The sequence below is a fragment of the Mandrillus leucophaeus genome, unplaced genomic scaffold (genome assembly GCF_000951045.1).
Source record: "Mandrillus leucophaeus isolate KB7577 unplaced genomic scaffold, Mleu.le_1.0 Scaffold253, whole genome shotgun sequence".
In the NCBI taxonomy this organism is placed as follows: Eukaryota; Metazoa; Chordata; class Mammalia; order Primates; family Cercopithecidae; genus Mandrillus; species Mandrillus leucophaeus.
Window position 1 is genome coordinate 968012 of NW_012102621.1, and position 24716 is coordinate 992727.

Sequence of the window (24716 nt, forward strand, 5' to 3'; positions counted from 1 at the left end):
TTTTTTCCTTTAAAGAGAAACTAAAATAATACACACAAACCCTCTGCCCTCATGGCCATTTGAAAATAACTCCTCTATTTTTCTCCTTTTGTTTCTTCCCTACAATTGACCACCGGTCCCATTAGTGCCTCTCAGCAAACAGCTGTTATATATTTTTCAAAATACCTAAATATAGTATCTTGATTTAAATTGGAGAGGAACTCAAACTTTCTAATAGGGACACTGAGAAGATGTTATTACATTAGGCTGGTTTCACTCCATTTATTTAAAAAATCATAGAATTCTATAACTTTTTAATGATGAAAATCCTTTTTTTTAAAAAAACTTAGAACTTGTCTTAAGGAATAGTTTGTTGGAGAAATACCTGTTACTAAGTGAGCCTAAGTTTTCAGTGGAATACTGATGTAGATCTTTATAATAATCTCACCTCACTCTACCCCCAAGTTTTCCTTCTCTTCAACAGAATCTTGTCAGCAACACTTGCCAAAACTATTGCAGCTACAGTTACCATGACCACTGCAAACAGTCTTAATAGAAACTGAAAGTAGATTTGTCAATTAAACCCAAGGGAACATTAGCTGTGTGCAGAATTACTCCTGGCATATTCTAACTCATTTTTCACAATACAGCAACCAAGAAGGAGATCTGTAGTCAACGTAAAATAAACTTAAAGAACTAATAATTTGGGTTTGGTCTGATAGATTTATCCACAGACTTCACCAAAATACGATACCTGAGACATCAGCTTCTCCAAGGGGGTCTCCTCATGGCACTCCTCACAAGCTCAGCACCATTCTGTGTATTCCCTCTGCACCTCTACTTGCCCTACCATAGTTATTATACTATAAGAAAAAGGACATAGGCTATACATCTTAACTGTCTGTTTTAACTTCTCTGAGTCTCAATGTCTTATATGTCTTAGAGAGGAAATAGCTCAAATCAGCACTTTAAATGAACTACATTTTACCCTTAAAATTAGAAAAACTTGGCAAAAAAAAAAAAAAAAAAACCCTACATAATTATATATACCCACAGAGAGAGTAAGCAGAAAAGAGAAAGCAATGAAGAAAAGAGTAGAAAAATCAATGAAACAGAAAACAGAGACATCGAGAAAAATCAATAAACCAAAAGCTGGTTCTTTGAGAAGGTAAATAAAATTGATAAACCTCCAGGGGGACTGATCAGGAAAAAAGAGAGAAGACACAAATTGTCAATATCAGGAGTGAGAGAGGCAACATCACCATAGATTCTATGCTAATAGCGGAATATTATGAAAAACTTTAAGCCAATAAATTCAACAACTTAGATGAAATGGACAAATTCCTTGAAAGACACTACTAAACTCACTCAAGAAGAAATAGATAACCTGAATAACCAGAGATCTATTTTAAAAATTGAATTTGTAGTTTAAAATCCCTCAAAGAAAACATCAGATCCAAATAGCTTCACTAGTGAATTCTAGTAGACATTTAAGGAAAAATGTAATACCAATTCTATCTAAATTCTTTCATAAAACTGAACAGGAGAAAATGCTCCCCATCTTGTTCTTTTAGGCCAGCATTAACTTGATACCAAAACCAAAGACACTACAAGAGGCTCTTATGTCCCTCATGGGCAGAGATACAAAAATTCTAAACAAAATTTTAACAAATTAAATTCAACACATAAGAAAAGGTACATGACCAAATGGAGTTTATCCTAGGAATGTAAGGTTGGTTTACCACGCAATACACAATATAATTCACCCTGTTAATGAATTAAAAAATAACAGCCATATGATTATCTCAATAGATGCTGAAAAATATCTAACAAAATCCAACATCCATTCCTGATAAAAACTCTCAGCAAACTAGGAATAGAAGAGAACATCCTCAACCTGATAAAGGAGTCCACAATAAACCTACAGCTAACATCACACTTAATAATAAAAGACTTAGTGTTTTCCCTTTAGTATGAGGAACAAGACAAGCATGTCCACTTTCACCATTTCTATTCAACATTACACACTTCAGGTTCTGATGGAGGTTCTGCTCAACTCAATAAGGCAAGAAAAATAAGTAATAGGCACTCAGATTAGAAAGGAAGAAGTAAAACTGTCTTCATTTAAAAAATAACATGATTATGAAAATCCAATAAAATCTACAAAAAAAGCTAGTAGTAAGTGAGTTTAGAAAAGACGCAGAATGGCTGGGCACAGTGGCTCACACCTGTAATCCTAGCACTTTGGGAGGCCGAGGTGGGTTCACCTGAGGTCAGGAGTTCAAGACCCGCCTGGCCAATATGGTGAAACCCCATCTCTACTAAAAGTACAAAAATTAGCTGGATGTGGTGGCCTGTGCCTGTAATCCCAGCTACCTGGGAGGCTGAGGCAGGAGAATTGCTGGAACCCAGGAGGCAGAGGCTGCAGTGAGCCGAGATTCTGCCACTGCACTCCAGCCTGGGCGACACAGCAAGACTCTGTCCCAAAAACAAACAAACAAACAGAACAAAACAAAGAAAAGATGCAGAATATGGCTAGGCACGGTGACTCACACTTGTAATCCCAGCATTCTGGAAGGTCGAGGTAGACAGATCACTTGACCAGTCAGGGCAACAGGGTGAAACCCTGTCTCTACAAAAAATACAAAAAATTAGCCAGACGTGCTGGTATGCACCTGAGGTTCCAGCTACTTAAGATCACTTGAGCCAGGGAGGCAGAGGTTGCAGTGAGCTGAGATTGTGCCACTGCACTCCAGCCTGGGTGACAGAACCTCTGTCTAAAAAAAAAAAAAACACCAAAAATAATAATAATAATAACAATAATTTTTAAAAACCCCACCAAAAAAACCCACATAATTTTATATTGAAAATTTTAAAAATACTAGAGAATAAATCTGACAAAAGAGGTGCAAGATCTCTACTTTAAAAACACTGCTGAGAGAAATTTTAAAAAATATAAATAAATTGAGAGAAATAACATGTTCATGGTTTAGAAGACTCAGACTTAATGTTGTTAAGAAGTCAATTCTCTCCAAACTGACTTATAATGTCAGTATCTCAGTCAAAAATCCCAGCAGACTGTTTTGTGTAAGTTGAGAAGCTGATTCTAAACTCCAAATGGATATGCAAAGGACCTAGAATAGCTTAAACAACTTTGCAAAAAAATAAAAAAGTAAGTTGGAGAACTAACACTACTAGATTTCAAGACTTATTATAAAACTACAAAAATTAAGACAGTGTGGTACTGGTGTGAAGACAAACAAATAGATCAATGAAACAAAATAGAGGCCAAAATAGACCCACATATATGAACAACTGATTTTTTTATAAAGATGCAAAGGCAACTCAATGAAGCGAGAACAGTCATTTCAACAAATGGTGCTGGCAACTAAATGGCCATATGCAAGATATACGAACTTTGATCTACATCTTTCACCACATGCAACAACTAAATCTAAATGGGCCATATTGCAAAATTTAAGTCAAAATGGGCCATATACCAAAGTGTAAACCCAAAACTATCAAAATTCTACAAGAAAACAAAGGCGATAACTTCTGTGACCTCAGGTTAGGTGGAGCTCCTAGTTATAACACCAAAAACACAATGCATAAAATAACAAATTGATAAATTGAACTTTATCAAAATTAAGAACTCCTCTTTGAAAGAATGTTAAGAGGGTGAAAAGGTAAGTCATAGGCTGAGATAAAATATTGCAAATCATAAATCTGATCATCTATATCCAGAGTACACAAATAACTCTCAAAACCCAGTAATAAGAAAACAAACAACCCAATAAATAAACATATAAAAGATTTGATACTTTACCAAGTATTGGCAAGTAAGTACATGAAAATATGCTCAACACCATTAGTTATTAGGAAAATGCAGATTAAAACCACAATGAGCTACTTCTACACATCTATTAGAATGAATAATGTGAAAAGACTGACCATACCAAATTCCAGACATGGAGCAACTGGAATTCTCATGTACTGCAGGCAGGAATATAAAAGGAAATGACAACTTGGAAACAGTTTGGCAGTTCTGAAAAAAAAGCTAAACAGACACCCATCCATCCTACTCCTAGCTATTTACCTAAGAGAAAACAGAGTCCATACAAAGACTTGTATATAAATATTCAGATTGATTTTATTTGTAATAGCCCAAAACTGGAAATACCCAAACGGCCATCAACAGTAAACACATTGTCAAGAACAACAAAAACAGTAAACGGATATACAAATTGTGGCATATCTATACAACCACGTCTAAGAAGAAATGAACCACTGATGTACCCAACATGGACAAATCCCAAAATAATTAGGCTGATTGAAAGAAGTCAAACAAAAAAGAGTACATATGGTATGATTCCACTTATATAAAACCCTCGAACAGGCAAACTAATCTACAGAGACAGAAAGCAGAAACAGAAAGCAGATCAATGGTTGCCAGGAAACAGGGGCAAAGGAGCACGAGAGAAGGATTACAAAGTCATACAAAGAAATTTTGGGGGGTGATGGATATGTTCATTATCCTTATTGTAGTGATAGTTTCATGGGTGTACACATGTCAGAACTGATTAAACTGTACACTTTAAACGTGCGATTTACTGGATGTCAATTATACCTCAATAAAGCTGTTTACAAAAAGGACAGTTTAAATTTTATAATATCCCATTTAAATTGTCCCTTTTTCATCAGCATACTGAAAATCTTTCACTATTGCAAAGCAATTGCTGTAACTGCTTCAAATACACCCTTTCCTTTGACCTTTACTCTATATAAACAGAACTGCAAAAGTAAATTACTACTGAATGGGAAAGTGAACAAACCGGTCTTCCTGGATTGCACAGTGGTCTGTTTATTAGCTTCAAATGAAACCTGAATGTTTAGCTAAACTATCAGTACCGAATGCTTGCTCACTTAATACTGAAAATATTACAACCGCAATCTGCCCTAAAGGAATTCATTAACTCAAATAAACATTTATTGCACATATACGTCTGGCATTGTTGTAAGTGCTGGATTTCATGCAGAATGGTCAGTACTGAACTGCAAAGCCACTTTGCATCTTCTCTTAGAATAATTTATAAGGTCATAATAATTGCATTTAAATAACACAACTAAAGAAAATAAATGGAAATAGGCTATAGGTAGACTAAAACAATGATTCTTCTAATACAAAGTTAAGATAATAAATGCTAATGACTAAAGAATTGTAATCCAAGAGCTTAGAATTCTAGAATAAGAGGTATCTCTGGAAACCTAAGTGAATTCAGGACAAATATAAAGAAAACTACTTCTACATACAGCAAGAAAAATGGCGCTTGTCAGCTCCAAGAGGTCCTTTTGGCTTGCAAATACCAAAGAATATAAAAAGCTTAGGAACAGAGAACCAAAGTGATTTTTAAAAAAAATACTAGGAAGTTTTAAGTAAATTCTCTAAAGGTTGGTATCAAAGACAACATTCTGTACCATAGCATATTTTTTATTGTTGATTTTAGAGAATTCTATGCTAACTAGACCAAGTATGAATGTTACATTTTATAGAAGATGTGAGCTTATGAACTTATCACAAATAAAACCCAAAAGGTCCACATCTCTTGCCACAATATGTAGGCTATTTTACAGCTTCTCGAGGGCATCCATTCGAAAACCTTTTATTGTCTTTTTTCCCCTGCAGTAGTACTTCTCTTTTAGACTTTTTCTCTAAAAGAATTCAATGAACTCCTACACTGGACATAAAATCAATAAAAATCTCTTCTTAAAGATAACTGCTGGTGACATGTGCTTCAGAATTCCTTAGAAATAGTTATTCCTTTTCTAAATCTCAGGTTGCCAGCCAGGCACAGTAAGTCACACCTGTAATTCAACACTTTGGGAGGCCGAAGTAGGCAGATCACTTGAGGTCAGGAGTTTGAGACCAGCTTGGTCAACATGGTAAAACCTTGTCTCTACTAGAAATACAAAAATTAGCTGGGCATGGTGGCGCATGCCTGTAATCCCAGCTACTCGGGAAGCTGAGGCGGGAGAATTGCTTGAACCCAGGAGGCAGAGGTTGCAGTGAGCCAAGATCGAGCCACTGCACTCCAGCCTGGACGACAGAGAGAGACTCCGTCTCAAATAAATAAATTAATAAATTAATTAATTAATTTCAGCTTGCCTCTAAACTGTCATGTTTTTATTCTCAAAAGAACAATTGTACTAACCAATAAACATTTAGTAAATTTTGCCTGACATGATTCCATCACATGTTCTGAACATACCCAATTTATACCTACATTCGACACTGCTTATAAGCACTGTTGTAAATAGCGCATTCAGTACAGTTTGTAAATATTCTTATTCCCATAGAGAAGCAATAATCATTAAAACAAAAGATGAAAAAATAAACCACAGTATTCAGTCATTTTACCTTCTCTTTTTTGTTTTTCAGCTTTTGAAAAGTGAAGACGGTTCTGTTTTGGGTAAAATGGTAAGAGAAGTATCCAAAAGCAGAGACATTCAACAGCTGATAGTTAAAATGATGAAATTTGTCCATTTCATTTCCAGTATTTACTTTTAAAATGGTGAAATGTCACGCCTGTAATCCCAGCACTTTGGGAGGCCGAGCGGGTGGATCATGAGGTCAGGAGATCAAGACCATCCTGGCTAACACGGTGAAACCCCGTCTCTACTAAAGATACAAAAAACTAGCCAGGCACGGTGGCAGGCGCCTGTAGTCCCAGCTACTTGGGAGGCTGAGGGAGGAGAATGGTGTGAACCCGGGAGGCGGAGCTTGCAGTGAGTGAGCCGAGATCCCGCCACTGCACTCCAGCCCCAGAGACAGAGCAAGACTCTGTCTGAAAAAAAAAAAAAAATGGTGAAATGACGCCTGATGCAGTTTGCGTTTCACTCAAGTTCGGAACAAAGGTGCAGTTCTCATGATACCTGCACTGCCAATTATTGCCCTTTCTTTTGAAGGAAGATATTGTTCCATGGCTTAACATCTACGGGCAATTTATAAAGTGTACTTTATATGCAGCATCTTCATTCATCCTCAGAACAACTCTATAATGGAGCATTTTACAGGCAGGTAGAGTGTTAACAAGCTTAAGTAACTTGCCCAAGGTCACAGAGCCATTTCCCATTACTAATAGCACAGAGGGCATCTTGAATCCTCTACTAGGGAGTCTCCCAAGCCAGGCCCCAAGTGGAACTACACTTGCCTGATAATGTGGACTCATTTCACCAGAAGCACTTGATGTTTAATTATTCTCAGTGTGGTTATTATTCTCTAATTCACTTTAATCTGACTGCATGTCTTAACATGGGAAGGAACGCTGTGGCAGGACTAGGTATATCCAACAATTTACCTTCCATGCACTGCCTTTCAGGTAGCCTTTGTTACTATAATCTTGCAAAGTCAGGCAAGTTCTCTTTGGTAAGATAAGAAGACTATTTTAGACCTATGGGGTGGCCTAACCAGCAGTGCTATTATTATTTCTGGTGATGTTTAAAGTGGCTTTATATATTTAAAATAATTCTGATATAAAATGTCAGTGTTTATCATACAAGCAAATAGTTAGCATAAAGCTGTAACAAAAAGGATACATAAATGGGTAATTTATCCTTTGTTTCTCCAAAAAAGACTCCACATTCATTAATGACAGCATGGAACAGTGGCTTTTAGAATGACACTCCTGGAGTGCCGCGGAGCGCCAGCCCGGCTTTCCACTATTCCCTGACTAAAACCCTTATTCTACCTGTTTTATACACTGGAGTTTCATGGAAAACGCATAAATTAAAGAAATTTACAAACCACATAATTCCCACTCTTTTAGAATTTCTGTACACCATTTTGCTAACTTTGAGATGCAAGGTGAAACTCAGATTTTATTAACAGTAGCAAGAACTAGGTGAATAGCTTCTGCATTCTCTGTCCATTAAGAAAGATTATTCAGCAGGGAGCATAAACAAGATTTGTCAGCTACTTAAAACTATAGAAACTACAGATGAAGCACATTAGAAATATCTTGTCTGCTTACATATGTATGCAAAACTTATAATCAATTATCAAATTAATTGCATCTGCTAGGCAACACTTCAGCCTAAATTCTACCTACATTTAAACAAATGCATTTGATTGTTTTATACTTTCTATACTCAGACAAATTCTTCCCTTAATTCAACTAAATCTAGATAGAGATTGTTTAATGCCCTATTATTTAATACTCCTTTTTGAATTATATTTATCAGTCATTAAAAAAACAGAAATTAAATGAGTGGAAATACTGCATATGTGAAAGCAATCTTGTCATTTTACGTGCAACAGGAGTGAGCCGGACAAGCCCAGAGACAAACTTTGCAAGGGACTCAGGCTTCTTTCATTGGGGCCACATGTTTACCATCATCTAAAAGAGCTGCTTCCTTTCTCCCTGACATCTACTCTGCAACTTTTTTCTTCACTTTGAATGACACTACCTTTGAAGAATTAATGAGCAAAGAACAAAGCTGACTACTTCTTAAATAATAGAATCATTTCAGAAAATAGAAAAAGCTGTATCATGTTAGATACATTGTAATTATTTTTTCCAGGAGCTGATAAGGGGTGCCTCCAGAAATCAACATTTTAAAAACTTCAGCTCTATAACTGATTTTAAAAGTGATACAATTTGCAGGGGTCTGGGATCCTGACACAGAAATTTTCCATGTAATTACTTAACTAAACAATGCAGAACTCAAACCCAGGATTTTGACCTCATCATTAAAATCTAAAATATACTCTCCCAGTCTTTGAGTCGCTTTGGTAAAATTCAAAATATACAAAGTCTTAGTCTATTAGATATTTGTTCAAACTTTATCTGAAAGAACAAGCATTAATCTGAGATTCAAATGAAAATCTGCTATTTTTTAAAAGATCATAATATCTATATATCCCTTAGATTAATTTAAAAGGCTGAGATACTGTAACTCGATTTGAGTTCTTAAGAGAGAAATGCTCTACTAAATTACAACTTGCTAAGATACTGACCTGCATTCAAAGCCAAATTTAATGAAAGTTCTTTAGTGAAAAATTAAGTACATAAATAAAAATGGCTCACATCTCTACCGCAAATTTAAAGAAAGGAATCTAGGCAATATGCAAAAACACTAAAAATATATGCAGTTTACTGTAATATCTTGTCATATGGAAGGGTGGCAGGACAAGAGTGCTTAGCCTATAAAAGTAATACAATTGTATTTATGCTTTAAATTGTTAAAAAAAAAACCTCAAGTATGAATATCGCTCTTTATATAAATACAACTATGCTTTTCTAATATTTACATAATAAAAATTATAGCATATCTGAGCTACCAATGGTTTGGTTTTCCTGACTACAGAGGTAAGACAGAGTTGGAAGCACACTGACTTCAAAAATTAAAGGGTAAAAAAACCAAAGTCAAATTCCATTTCTAGTCTAGTGTTCCAATAGTCATTAAGAGAGAGAAATCAGGAGTCAGATTTCAAGATGCCAAGATCTGAAATCTATAATTCATTTTATTTTTATATAAAAGATGAAACTAAGTTAACATCAGCTATTCAGACTACAAAATTTAAGTCTTGATGTAAGCTGACTTCTTACTTTTAAGGTGAACTTCCAATCCTTTCCATTCACAAATAGGACTTGATTTATTAAGTTTCTTGCTTTGTATCTCCCGAGTTGATCAAAGCACACTTTCTTAGTACAATCTGTATTGTTCCAAGTGTTTTATAAACATCTCTTGTGAGAGTTTACAGGAGTGATCTGAAATCATATCCAAGGTTTCATCCCATGAGTCAGTTATTCTTAAAAAGGAAATAGAATCTCTGTCTTTATCACCTTTATTTTCCTATCTATCATAAGTCTAATTATAATCTGTAACAAAATTTTAAAAACATCATTGGCAGGATTGTCAGCAGATAATTACTGGCATTAAAAACTAAACAGGACAAAAAAGGAAAGAAAAGGCACAATTTCATTACCTGGACATAAAAATCACAGGTCTAGACAATATTCAAACTTTTATAAAGGTCCCTTCCCTAATAACTTTCAAGAGTTGTCAACCATCTAGCCCTACACAGGTAACTAACTCCTAAATCTGTTTCCTACCCTTACCTGAGATCCAATCAATCAACCCAACTGCCTACCGCACATGGTCACCTGCATTTATTCATTCGTACATAGATATATACTGTATACCCACTATGTGCCAAGTTCAGTATGCTGGGCTCTGGAGAGTCGCAGCAAAAAAAAAAACCAGTCCCTGTCCTCTCAGGGCTTCTAATAGTGAAGGAAACCAAGTCAACCAAATAATCACAAAACTATGTAACACAGCCATAATTTCTGAGTAGTGTGGTACTAAGCTGATCTAAACTTTACTCACTGTACTTGGCTTGCATACCTCTGAACCTTTTCACAGGACAGAAGCGGTGCCATCATAGGTTACCAAAGCCACTAACTTGGGAAACATTCTTTTTTTCTTTTTTTTGAGACGAAGTCTCGCTCTGTGGCCTAGGCTGGAGTGCAGTGGTGTGATCTCAGCTCACTGCAACCTCCGCCTCCCGGGTTCAAGCAATTCTCCTGCCTCAGCCTCCTGCGTAGTTGGGATTACAAGCAGGCGCCACCATGCCCAGCTAATTTTTGTATTTTTAGTAGAGCCGGGGTTTTACTATGTTGGTTAGGCTGGTCTCGAACTCCTGACCTCAAGTGATCTGCCCACCTTGGCCTCCCAAAGTGCTGGGATTACAGGTGTGAGCCACCACGTCCGGCCTTGGGAGGCATTCTTGACCTTTCCCTTATTCTCAGATTGTTTCAATCTCTGGGTCCAACCCATATGTCTAGAGTGGATGTGCACAGATGGCTCTGCCAGAATAATCCTTCTCCACTTCTTCTAGGAACTCTCAGTGTGATGGTGATAGAGAGCTTCCAACAAAGACCCCAGTGACTGGCCAGGGGGGCACAAACTCCCAAGGCCAAGAGTGCCCCTGGGATTTTAAAACCAAAGCTGGGAGGGAAAAGCTATTTCCTTCCTCGTGGTTGGTGATGTGAAGATGGCTCCTGCCCTGTGATAACATACCACTTCTAATCTCTGAGGTCCCTGAAATTGTGCTGGTTTCTGCAGCATTTCATTCCTTTTGCAACCTTCTCCAGGAATCTTCCAATTCGCTCCCCTTTTAACTCAAGATAGTTTGAGTGAGGTTTCTGTTAACTTGCAGTCAAGAGCCCTGACTAGTACCTCCTAAACATTTCCAGCCTCTGTCTTCTACAACTCTACCACCAGTGCCCTAGTTCACATCCTTATCAACTGTCACCTGGACTCGTGTGACAGTCTAATGGGTTGCCTGTCTCTAGACCTGCCCCTCGCATCCAGCGTTCATAGTATAGTAACTAGAGTGACCCTATCACCTCCCCGCTGCTGGACTCTTCAACGGCTCCCCATCACTAAGGGCAAAATCTTAAATTCCTTAATGGGACACATCCAACTGTCTATAATCAATCTTCCTCTCCAACCAAGCAACTGTCACTCCTTGCCTTGTATTTTATACTATGACTATACAGAAAACTACACACACACACACACACCATGCTGAACTGATTTTGAAAACCTGAAAAAATTAAAGTGGTTTTCTTTGGGCTCACTTTTAGGCATCAGAGTCATCACACCTCTGTCTACATTTTATTATATCAATAACCCTAGATATGGCTGTTGTGAGGTATCTGGACTTGGTGTACATAGCAGGAAATAACCAGAAGACAGACTAATAGACTGTAACAAAAAGTTCTGATCACCCACCCATCTTTGCAGACTGAGCATCAGCACCAACTCTTCTATAAAGCATTCTCACCTGAAAGAGGAGACTGCTCCCTTCCCCATCCTGGCACCACCATGGTCCTCTGTGGAAGCTTCCAGCATGGCAACGTGCATTCCTGTTTCTAAAGATAGGGCCACGTTCCACTCACCTCTGAATCCCCAAGCCCCGCAAAGTGCTCAGTATGTATTAGACACATAAATGTTCATGGGATGATGCGTGCATTTTGAACGACGCAGAACAATGAAAGACATTTTTCTGATTTAAAAAACAAAAAAGCACAATGGGTGTAAGGTTAGGAAATTTGGTTTTCTCACACTGAATGAGCTGAGAATATCTGAAACACAAAAGACGTTTAATACCTCTTACTCATTGTATAGTTAATAAACTATTTAATTTTGTACAAATTTTTAAAATGGGAGATGTCTAGAAATAAGGTGTAATTTTTTAACTTAAAGAAAATTTCTGACAGAGAGAATGGCACAAGCAACCAAAACAAATTGGAAAATTGGACTTCATAAAAATTAAAACACTACTTGCTTCAGAGAACAACATGAAGAAAGTGAAAAGACAATCACAGAATGGGAGAAAAGATCTTACAATTCATATATCTGATAAGGGTAGGAGTGTTTGGGTGTATGTGTGTGTATACAAAATATATAAAGAACTATCACCACTCTATAAAAAGAGTGCATTTAAAAAATGGGCAAATAATTTGAATAGGTGTTTCTCTAACAAAGATATACACGTGGCTAAAAAGCACATGAAAAGATGTTCAATACCATTAGTGATCAGGGAAATGCAAATCAAAATCATGAGACACCACTTTACATCCATTAGGATGGCTACTATGAAAAACACAATCACGGAAAAGTGTTGGCAAGGATGTGAAGAAATTGGAACCCTCAAATGTTGCTGAGAACGAAAAAGGTGCACCTTCACACAAAAGCGGGTGCACTTTGGAAAACAGTTGGGCAGTTCCTCAAAAAGTTAAATACAGAGTTACCATATAACCCAGCAATTCCACTCCTAGGTATATACCCAAAAGAAATGAAAACCTGTGTCCACTAGAAAATGTATACGCAAATATTCATAGCAGTATGATCCATAATGACCGAAAAGTGGAAACCACCACAATGTCCATCAACTGATGAAGAAATAAGCAAAATGTAGTATTGTCCATACAATAGAACACTACTCAGCAATAAAAAGGAATGAAGTTCTGATACATGCTGCAACGCAGAAAGAAGCCAGACACAAAAGGTCACATATTTTATGATTCCATTTATATGGCATGTCCAGAATATGTAAATCCACAGATAGAAAGTAGATGAGTGGCTGCTAGAGGCAAGAGAGACAGAGAGGAGAATGGAGAGTAGGTATGGGATTTCTTTTTGGGGTGATGAAAGTGTCCTGGAATTAGTCAGAAGCGATGGGTGTACAACTCTGTGAGTATACTAAAAATCACTGAGTTCTACACTTTAAAGGGTAAACTTTATAGTATATGAATTATATCTCAATACAGCTGTTATTATTTAAAATGGTCAAAGTCATATAGTAACACCTCTGTGCAGAGGCCTGTTGAATCACTCTGCTTGCTACAGGATAACCTGTTGTAAAAACACACAATCTGTTCAAATGAGGAAATAGTTTATTTTCCTACCAATAAATCCTTACAGTGACCAACCATAAAACCACATCCAAAATAAAAAAGAGGAAAGAACAAAAAAGCATGCAATCTGCAATTTGCAATTTGCTGGCAGGTACAGAATGGAATTAACCAAAGACGGCACAAAGAAAAATGTTTATCAGAACTGCTTACTTCTCTTTGATTATACAGATTTAACAAGTCAAAGTCCTTTCTACTCATGAAAAAATGTGCCAGCTTCTTTATTAGCACAGAGCAAGGAAAAACAAGCATTCTCTCCTATAACCAAATTAACATCCCGCAGAAGGTCTGTTTGTACTTGGCAGTCATGAACCTTTCATCTCAGAGCGCTGCTAAATTAAACAAGTCTCTGCTGTATTGAACATGATGAGCCAGACACCCTGGCAGGCTCCTCAGCTTCATGAGTTGATGTTGAAGAGCATTAGAAATAAAGAGGATGGTGAAAATGATGGTGGGGGTGCTCATAAAGTAGCATTATCTTCATTCTGTTCAGCATTTCCATGGTCTACAATGGCAACATTCTAACAACTTTCAAGATTCTAACACCACTTCTCCCTGTCCTAGGGAAGAAAAGCATGGATTTTAGAGCCAGAGATCTGTACTCAAGTCACAGTTTTATTTTGTTTTGAACCTACAAGCTGCATGCCCAAGTCCTGATTTCACAATCTCATTGAGTCCTTCTACTCTTTAAAACTGGGGTAATTAAATCTATCCTCACAGAACTGTTGTGAAAACAAAATGAGGTAATGCACACAAAAGACATCGCACAAGGCTCAATGTACATCCCCACCATAAAATTCCTCACTGCTCTTAACTCTTCAAAGAACATGCTCATTTTAGAGTTTATATCACAGTATAAGTAATAGCCACCTTCTTCTACCCAAGGACATCTAATCAATCAAAAGATCCTATGAAGATTTCGTATTACATAAATTATTCCCCTCCATCCATCTCCACCTCACATAGACTTGAAGGTAACAAAGCCATGAATAAAGTCTTTCAAATGTATTAAATCAGGGCATGGCACAAAGCATTCATTCACCTAAGAGGTATTTAAAAGCACTGAACTGAGAGACACACCAGGAGAAACACTTACTATTAGAGGAAAATGCATATTTTGCAGTGCAATAATTGGCAACCTTTCCATAAAGATTGATGCAATCTGATTGTAATTCCCAAGTGTCAGTAATCAGTTCTTAAGGTAAAAGAAAAAGGAAGTGGGATGGTTTCAAGTACTCCAGAAAAGATGTAGGAGGATATCCTTTCACACTGACAGCAATTAATGTTTGAGTGATAGCTGCTAGAACAATCAGACTGAAGAACTTTGTTACATTAGAACAGACTGAAATATATTTAAAATAAAACTTACTGGGTTTAACATACACAAACACGTAATCTTCACCTTGAACTACGTGTCCTCTCTGAGCAAACTGAAGAAGGAAAAGCTTGCATTTCTAGTATTTGCCATTGCCTAGCTATGATAAGGAAGGAACTGATGGTTTTCAGCCATATTCCCACGTTGGACATCTATTTAAAGAGAGTAGCCTAGACTCTGCAGCAATACAGTCAGACTCCCTTTCCTCAACTCAAGATAAATTTCCAGCGTGCCACAACACTAAGCAAAGTGCCCAGAGGTAAGAAGGAAAGAAATTTCTCAAGGGGAATAGGACATTCAGAGGTTAAGTACATATCCTTAACCTAGAGAGTTTCACTGACTATTGAGCTCATCATGGAACTTACGGCCCAAAGCTACTGTTCTCTCCTCCCCTTCCCCAACTCTACTCTTAAGACTTTGAGTTGAGAATACTCTTGGGAGAGACCAATTCAGCTGCAGATACTACAGAAGTAAGCCCTGAGTGTTGGCTTTGCTAGGGATCTATTCTCTGTACTGCATACAAGCACTTCAATTTTTTTCCCCAGGGTTAGAGTTTAATATAACTCCAACTGAATATTCTACTGCTACAAATTCTGTATATGAAGACAAAATTTTTCTCCTCTGCCCAACTTTCCAATCAAATGACTACTTCCCCTGCCAGACTAAACTTTAAGCTTTGTGCCTAAAATAGGAAGAAACTGTTGCAAATGCACAAAATCTAAGTCATTAAAGATGCTGAAAAAGTCTTCAAACTTTCTGTTTAAGTACAATGTAAAAATTATTACAAATGCAGCTAAGAGGAGAAATAAATAATAAAGCCTTAATTTTCATCAAGACTTCTGTTTACTGTAGTAATTCTTCACTTTCCAGGAGTATTTTTAGAATCAGGGCTTTAAAGCATGCAGTTAAATAAAGTCATCAGTAAAATGATAACTACATATAAGCAAATTCCTACAGTGCCACATAAAAAAGATTGAAGAAACCAGAAATTTGGTTATTTTAGAAAACAAATACAAGATTATACTGTTAGCCACAAGAAGATATCAGAGTTTTAAAGCCTAGAAAAACTTCATTAATTTAGTCCCTACTATTGAATACTCAATTATTTCAAGTCTGCCTACATTTAACTCTGGATTATTTATTAAGAAAGGGGATGCTAAGCAAATTAAAGTGCAAATAAAAATTGCTAGAGGATTATTTAGTCAATTTAAGATGTTATACATGGAAATAACTGCTGCTCAAATACTGATTAAAACTAGCTCATGAACTCTCTGGAATCCCATATTCCAACAGAAACAAAGTGTATGAAAAGAGAGGCAAAAACACTGCTTGAATCTATTAATTATTCCAACTCCTCTGTTTAGTTTGGCTGTGAAAAATTGGTTAGGAGTCAGAAAGGCTTAAAAGACAGGATACTGGACAAAGATTTATTATCCATTCTTCTCAAAGGCTGGCAATCAACTTCTCTGCTTCCATTTTTAATGAAATGCTGAGCCACAATTAAAATATAGCTCAATGTATCTCCATTATAATTAAAAATACATTTTGGGACATTCATTTTAGCCTTGTCTTCAAATAACGTAACTATGAAAAACTTTCCCATGTCTATACTATGAAACATAAATATGATTATTTAACAAGATCTAGTATCCCACCTAGTTTAGATACTTACTTTTCCCTTGACAACAACAAAAACACACAAACAAAAAAGCAGAGTCGGAAAATAAATGGGATACAGGCCAATTCAACATTTCAAACAAAATGTCACAAAATGTTATGGTAGCAAGTATTACTGTAATTGTCTATGTTTAGATTTAGGTACATATAAAAATCACAGATGCTAGTTTTCTTATCCAAATTAAAATTTAAGGCACTTCTCATTTCCATCCTAATTCTAACAATGACAATATTTACCAACCATTAATTCCTTCAAGCACAATGTGGGTGTTTGCCGTGTGCATGCCAGGTATTATATTAGGTGCTAGATGTAAACCGGTGACTAAAATACCAGTTGTACTACTTGGTCCCTGATTTGGTGGTATATGGTCAACAATGTTAACTTGGAATGAAAAGAAAAGCATCAACATTAAAGGCAATCTATATTATTAAAAGCTGTATCTTCCTTTTTTTTTTTTTTTTTTTTTTTTTGAGATGGACTTTCGCTCTTACTGCCCAGGCTAGAGTGCAGTGGCGCGATCTCGGCTCACTGCAACCTCTGCTCCCCGGGTTCAAGTGATTCTCCTGCCTCAGCCTCCCAAGTAGCTGGATTACAGGCGCCTGCCACCACGCCTGGCTAATTTTTTGTGTTTTTAGTAGAGACGGGGTTCCACCATGTTGGCCAGGCTGGTCTCGAACTCCTGACTTCAGGTGATCCACTCATCTCGGCCTCCCAAAGTGCTGGGATTACAGGCGTGAGCCACCACTCCTGGCCTGAAGATGTATTTTCTATCTGAAGAAAAAAAGGTGACTTTTAATTGGCTTTTTTTTCTTTAAGAGATGAGATCTTGCTATATTGTCCAGGCTGGTCTCCAACTCCGGGCTCAAATAATCATCTCACCTCACCCTCCTGAGCAACTGGGATTGTAAGTATTTGCCACCATGCCTTGTTAATTTTTTCTTATTTTAATTTAAACTTTTTTTTGGTAAAGACAGGGTCTCACCATATTGCCTACGCTGGCTCTCTGATTTTCTTGTTTGAAATAGCTCCTGATAGTTAATTGGCTTTTTACTAAGTTAAAGAACAAACCATAGGTCAATGACAAAGTTGGTATATGTTTCATATGAAACCTTCCTCAAGTAAATCTTACTTGATTAAAATAAAATCTAAGGCAAATATAAAATTAAAGATCACACTCATATCAGAAACTGTTAAAATAATTTAGACAGAAGAGATTCAACATCAGTAAACATAGGTTTACATATGAATGCATATTCACATAATCCACACAACTCAATAATATCATCACCCAAGTTTGTAAGTCATATTCTACATGCTATTCCACAATTGATATCTATGTTTGAGGCATGTTAAGAAAGTAATCTTTAAAGCTTCTTTATCTTTTTAATTTTTTTCAAGACAGGGTCTCGCTCTATCGCCCAGGCTGGAGTGCAGTGGCATGTTCTTGGCTCACTGCAACCTCCACGTCCTAGCCTCAAGTGATCCCCCTGCCTCAGCCTCCTGAACAGCTGGGATGACAGGCGTGAGCCACCATGCCCAGCTAATTTTGCATTTTTTGCAGAGATGGGATTTCACTATGTTATTGTGCAGGCCAGTCTCGAACTCCTGAGCTCAAGCGGTCCACCTGCCTTGGCCTCCCAAAGTGCTGAGATTACACGTGTTAGATAACATGCCTAGACTTAAAGCTTCTTGAAACTGCACTACAAGTGAGTAAAAAACAAAGGGAGAGTTCGCTATGGAGGAAAACTTTCAGTATTGGAAACAGTAACAGTCAGTTGACCTATAGTTTAAAAATATTTATAATGAGTTAATGAAGGCAACAGATGAAAAACAAAGAATTCAACATACTTCAACACTCTCATCATATTTAAAGTCCAAGAGCATTTCATCTATGCATGAGAACCACAGGTATCTTCTCAATAAGAAAATTCTTCACGTTAGTAAGAATATCAAATTGGAGGTCTTTGAAAACCTAAAAGGTATATTCCAATTAGAAACCTTGTTGTCTCAAAAAAATACTGTTTTTGTCTCCTACTGGATTGCCAAAGATTAAAAAGATTAACAGGTTACATGCAAAAGAAGGCGGTGTAAGATGGTGGAACAAGACTCTCCAGTATTCGTCCCAGGGCAGAAACATCAATTTGAACAACTATCCATCTCGGAAAACACCTTCACAAGAGCTAAGAAAAACAGGTGAGAGATTACAGTACCTGGTTATAGCACAAAAATTAAAAAAGACACACTGAAGGTGGTAGGAAGGATAGCTTTACATTGGTGGTAGGAAGGATAGCTTTACATTACCCACGCCCCCCCCCCCCAACCCTAGGCAGCATAGTGTGGAGACAGATACCATCAGATGGGGGAAAGAGAGGTAAGTAAGCATAGGACTGTGTCTTGAATTCTAACACCAGGCCCAACACAGTAAAACGCAGTACCCAGAAGAGCTCCATGGCCCCTGACTCTAAGCCAGTACCCGGGGACTGTGCCTTCAGACCTGTCCTGGATCCAGGTGGAAACCTGTATCCCCTATGAGGCAGACTCCATTTCCAGTCCACATTACTGCCGGCCAACTACAGCAGGGTTGGGCTTCTGATACCCTCAGTGGCTTCAGGATTCAGGCATCCAATTAAGAAAGGAAGAAGTAAAATTGTTTCTGTTTGCAGATGACATGACCTTATATATAGACAACCCTAAAGTCTCCACCAAAAAAAAAACTGTTGTAACTAATAAATGAATTTAGTAAATTTGCAGGATATAAAAATCAACATACAAAAATCAGTAATACTTCTATATACTAACAATGAACCATATGAAAAAAAAAATCAAGAAAATAATCCTATTTACAACAGTTACCAAAAAAATAAAATACTTAGGAATAAACTGAACCAAGGAGGTAAAAGATTTCTACACCGAAAACTAAAACATCAATAAAAGAAAATGAAGACACAAATAAATGGAAAGACATCCCATGCTCATGGATCAAAAGAATATTTTTAAAATGCCCATGCTACCCAAAGTGCACTACTGATTAAGTGCAATCCTTATCAAAACACCAATAACATTCTTCACAGAAAGAGAAAAAAATCCTGAAGTTTGTATGGAACTACCAAAGGATATGAACAGCCAAAGCAATCTTGTCATTTTATTTACTTTATTTTATTTATATATTATTATTATTTTATTGAGACAGTCTCATTCTGTTGCCCAGGCTAGAGTACAGTGGTACAATCGTGTAGCTCACTGCAACCTCAAACTCCTGGCTCAAGCAATCTTTCCACCTTAGCCTCATAAGTAACTGGAACTACAGGTACAAATGACCACACCTGGCTAATTTTTATTTTTTGCAGAAACAGGGTCTCACTTTGTTGCCCCACCTGGTCTCGAACTTCTGGTTTTCAAACTATCCTCCTGCTGTGGCTTCCCAAAGTGCTGGGATTTGAGCCACTGCACCCAGCCACAATCTTGAATAAAATAAAAAAGTTGGAGGTATCACAATACCTGATTTCAAATTGTACTATGAAGTTACAGTAACCAAACAGCATGGTACTAGCTTAAAATACAGACACAGACAAATGGAACAGAATAAAGAACCCAGAAATAAATTTATGCACTTACAGTCAACTGATTTTTCACAAAGGTGCCAAGAATAAACAATGGGGAAAGGACAGTCTCTTTCAAATGGTGTTGGCAAAACTGGATACCCACATGCAGGAGAATGAAATTAGATCCTTATCTCACATCATATACAAAAATCAACTCAAAATGTATTAAAGACTTAAATGTAAGATGTGAAATCATAAAGCTCCTAGGAGAAAATATAGAGGAAAAGTTCCACGACATTGGTCTGGACAATGATTTTTAGATATGAACCCCAAAACACAGGCAACAAAAGCACAAATCGACAAATGGGATTATACCAAATTAATAAACTTCCACACAGCAAAGAAAGCAATCAACAGTGAAGAAACTTCCTAAAGAATGGGAGAAAATATCTGCAAACTACACATCTGGTAAGGGGTTAACATCCAAAATATGTAAGAAACTTAACTCAATAGCAAGAAAAAAATCCGATTAAAAAATGGACAAGGGTGGTGGCTCACACCTATAATCCCAGCACTTTGGGAAGCCGAGGCGGGTGGACTGCTTGAGCCCAGGAGTCTGAGACCAGCCTGGGCAACACGGCGAGACACTGTCTCTACAAAAATACAAAAAATTTGGCAGAGTGTGGTGGCATGTGCCTGTGGTCCCAGCTACTTGGGAGGCTGAGGTGGGAGGACCACTTGAGGCTGGAAGGTCAAGGTTGCAGTAAGCCGTGATTGCACCACTGCACTCTAGCCTGGATAGACATTTCTCAAAAGAAGCATACAAATGGCCAGGTGTGGTGGCTCATGCCTGAATCCCAGCACTTTGGGAGGCTGAGGAGGGTGGATCATCAGAGGTCAGGAGTTCAAGATGAACCTGGTCAACATGGTGAAACCCCGTCTCTACTAAAAACACAAAAGTTAGTCGGGCATGGTGGTGGATGCCTGTAATCCCAGCTACTTGCAAGGCTGAGACAGGAGAATTGCTTGAATCCGGGAAGCGGAGGTTGCAGTGAGCCAAGATTGCAGCACTGCATTCCAGCCTGCGCGAGAACAGTGAAACTCCATCTCAAAAAAAAAAAAGAAAAAAAAAAAAGAAGCATACGAATAGCCAGCAAATACATGAAAAAGTGTTAAACAGCACTAGTAAATCCAAGTTAAAGCCACAATGAGATACCACCTCCTGTCGGACTGGCTACTAAGATAAAAGGTTACTGGCTAAGATAAAAGGTTACTATAACTTCACAGTACAATTTGAAATCAGGTAGTGATTTCAACTTTCTTATTTTATTCAAGATTGTGGCTGGGTGCAGTGGCTCAAATCCCAGCACTTTGGGAAGCCAAGGCAGGAGGATGTTTGAAAACCAAAAGTTCGAGACCAGGCAGGTCAACAAAGTGAGACCCTGTTTCTGCACATTCGACTCCTGTCGGAATGGCTACTATCAAAAAGATAAAAGGTAACAAATGCTGGCAAAAATGTAGAGACAAAGAAACCCTTGAACACCGTTGGGAGGAATGTAAATTATTGCCATTATGGAAAACAGTGTGAGAGTTTCTCAAATAAATTAAAAATGGAACTACCATATGATACAGCAATCCCACTATTGGGTATTTATGCAAAGGCAATGAAATCAGTATGTCAAAGAGATAATCTGCACTCTCATGTTTACTGCAGCGCTATTCACAATAGCTAAGATATGGAAGCAACCTAGGTGTCCATCAACAGATGAATGGATGAAGAAAATGTGGCATATATACACAATGGAGTACTTAATTCAACTATAAAAAAGGAAATCCTGTCATTTGTGACAACATGGATGAACCTGGAGAACATTACCTTAAGTGAAATAAGCCTGATACAGAAAGACAAATACTACATGTTCTTACTCATACAAGGAATCTGAAAAAGTTGATCTCATAGAAGAAGAGAGTAGAATGATGGTTACCAGAGGTGTTAGAAGGTCGGGGGCGTGTGGCGGTGATGGTGTGGAGATGTTACTCAAAGAATACAAAATTCCAGTTAGAAGGAATAATTTAAAGTGATCTATTGTACAGCACAGTGACTACTGTTAATTATGATATATTGTATTCTTCCAAAAATAGAGTAAATACAAAGACAGTAAACGTTCAGCGTTCTCACCACAAAAATGGTAACCATGTGAGGTAATGCATAATTTAATTAGCTAGATTGAAACATTCCACGACGTACACATACTTCAAAACATGTTGTACACAATACATATATACAATTTTACCTATTTAAAATAAACAAATAAATTTGGAAAAAAGTTACATACACATAAACATTAACAAAACTCTGTGTGGGCAAGCGTATGGAAAGCAGGACTCTTATGGATTCTGAGTGGGGTTAGAAACTGGTAGTCTCTTTGGAGGACAGGTTAGCCATGTCTCAACATTTTATATGTGTATAATCTCTGACCCAGCAGTTAAACGTCTAAGAAAAGAAATGAACAAGTATACAATGATATAAGCAGAGGGTCGATCAATACATCTTTATCTACAACAAGGGAAAACTAGAAACGATCTAAAAGGTCATCAAAGGCATAAAGTATGGTGCCTCTAAAAGAAGGAACATTAGGCAACCAGTAAAATCATCATGTATGATTATGCATATCTTTTCCAATTCCTGCAGAGAGATGTACAAAACATATTTTTGCATTAAAAAAGGCTACTATATACAGGTAAACCAATTTATTTAAAATTTTGTATATAAATTCTTCTATATCCATGGATAGATTTCTAAAAGTATGTTCACCAAAAGATTAATAGCAGTCATTTCTTGGTGGTAGAAGTTGGATGCTAACTTCTATCATTATGTTGTTTTACACTGATAGAAAGTTTTTTCATTATTATAATAAAAAAAACCCAGAATTTTATTTAAGAAAAAGAAGTGTTCCTATCTCACCAAAAGTAGCTTAAAATTCTTTCAACTCCCTATTTTAAGAAAAAAGTATTCACTGAATGTTGTAAAGTATATATAACCACTAAATAGCTATGGGTTTCTACTTGCTAGATTTCCTTCTCAGTACCATGCTTTAAAACCATGAGAAAACAGGAATTTAAAGATTAGATTCAAAGAGGTCGAGAACGTCAAATGAACTTATTTGAACAGCCCACATTACTGGCATCTACCTTAAGAACTCTAGGTTCTATGAACTTCACCATTCCTAAAACAAACTCCCTGCTAGACCTCAAGAAAGCAGGCTGTGAGAGGAAGTAAAAAAAATAAATAAATTACAGCTTCTTTGTTAAAAAAATTATTAAAAAACTTACCTCAGTAAGAATATTTAGTTATTTTCCTGTCTTACATTCTCTTTCTTAGCACCTTTATTGTGAACCTGAAAAAAAAAAAAAAAAAAAAGGCAAAAATTACTTTTTATTGAGCACCTACTACATGCCAGACATGGTGGTGTCTCCTGGAGAATGTGAACTCTAAGATAAACTGGAAATAACAAAATAGAAGTTATTAAAATGGAATCGTCAGGAAGGAAAGTAAAAATTTCAAAGTATAACTAAAACTTTTCCTAAATTGTTCAAGAATCTATAAATGACTGCATTCAAAGAATCGTATTCAACAAACAAGCCTGGAGAACTGCAGCAGGTTAAGAGTCGGAGTGCTAGGCTCAGAGCATCTGCATTAGAATCCCAGTTCTACCACTTTCTACCTGTGTGATCTGGGGTAAGTAACTTCTCTGTGTGCCTGTTTTCCCATATGTGTAACAATAGTACCCAATTCATAGGACTGCTGAGGATTATATGAAATAATCCACATCGGGGACTCTAAAGCAGTTCCTGAAATATATGTTCAATAAATACTATTTTTATTATAATGTTATTATATAATAATAAATCTGCCTCTCACCATCTCCACCACCAGCATTATTTATGATGACAATAATTATTACTAATTGGCTGGGCACAGTGGCATACACCAGTAATCCCCGGGCTTGATGAGGCCAAGGTGGGCAGACTGCTTGAGGCCTGAAGTTTGAGACCAGCCTGGGGCAACACAGTAAGACTGTCTCTCTTAAAAAAAAAAAAAAAATTTTTGCCAGGAGTGGTGGTGCCCCGGTAGTCCCAGTTGCTCGGGAGGCTGAGGTAGGATGATTGCTTGAACCAAGGAGTTCAAGGCTGCAGTAAGCATAATTGTGCCACTGCCCGTGTCATGTACTCCAGCCTGCATGAGAGAGACTCCGTCTCTAAAAAAAAAGGGGAGAGGGGTGGGCATGAGCTTTGTACTCCAGGGGCTTACCGTATCCTGGGTGAAATAAGAGCTACCTAGACACATTATATAAAGCAAAAGAAAGATCAAAGTCAATTATTCATTCATTTAACAAACATCTGAATGTACAATCTTTGCCAGTATTTTGCTGTGTGCAGGGCATTATCTGGTGTGCAGGACAAACACAGTTTCTCTCCTTACAGAGTTTACAGTACATCAAGGCCCAAGCTGCATGATGGACAAGCTATATGCAGAGACAGATACTGTTTTTGACTGGGTGGGGGACAATAACAGATCTGAACTGGCAGAATCAGGTAACACTATATTCTGGGTGGGAGGAATGTGGTTCCAGGAAACACAGGGCCTCTAGGAAACAGAA

General features: G+C 37.3%; 1 protein-coding gene across 3 annotated transcripts in view; it reads right to left on the reverse strand.

Annotated features, from left to right (window-relative positions):
- MKL2 (MKL/myocardin-like 2) overlaps positions 1 to 23455 on the reverse strand; it is a 196330-nt gene extending 172875 nt beyond the window's left edge. For 2 of the 3 annotated variants that reach the window (XM_011983669.1, XM_011983666.1), the window contains exon 1: positions 23389 to 23455. The gene's annotated coding sequence lies outside the window, so the exon portion shown is untranslated. Of the gene's footprint in view, positions 1 to 9584; positions 9747 to 23388 lie in introns of all 3 variants that reach the window. The other variant, XM_011983667.1, reaches the window with a different exon arrangement.
- Between the last annotated feature and the right edge of the window lie 1261 nt (positions 23456 to 24716).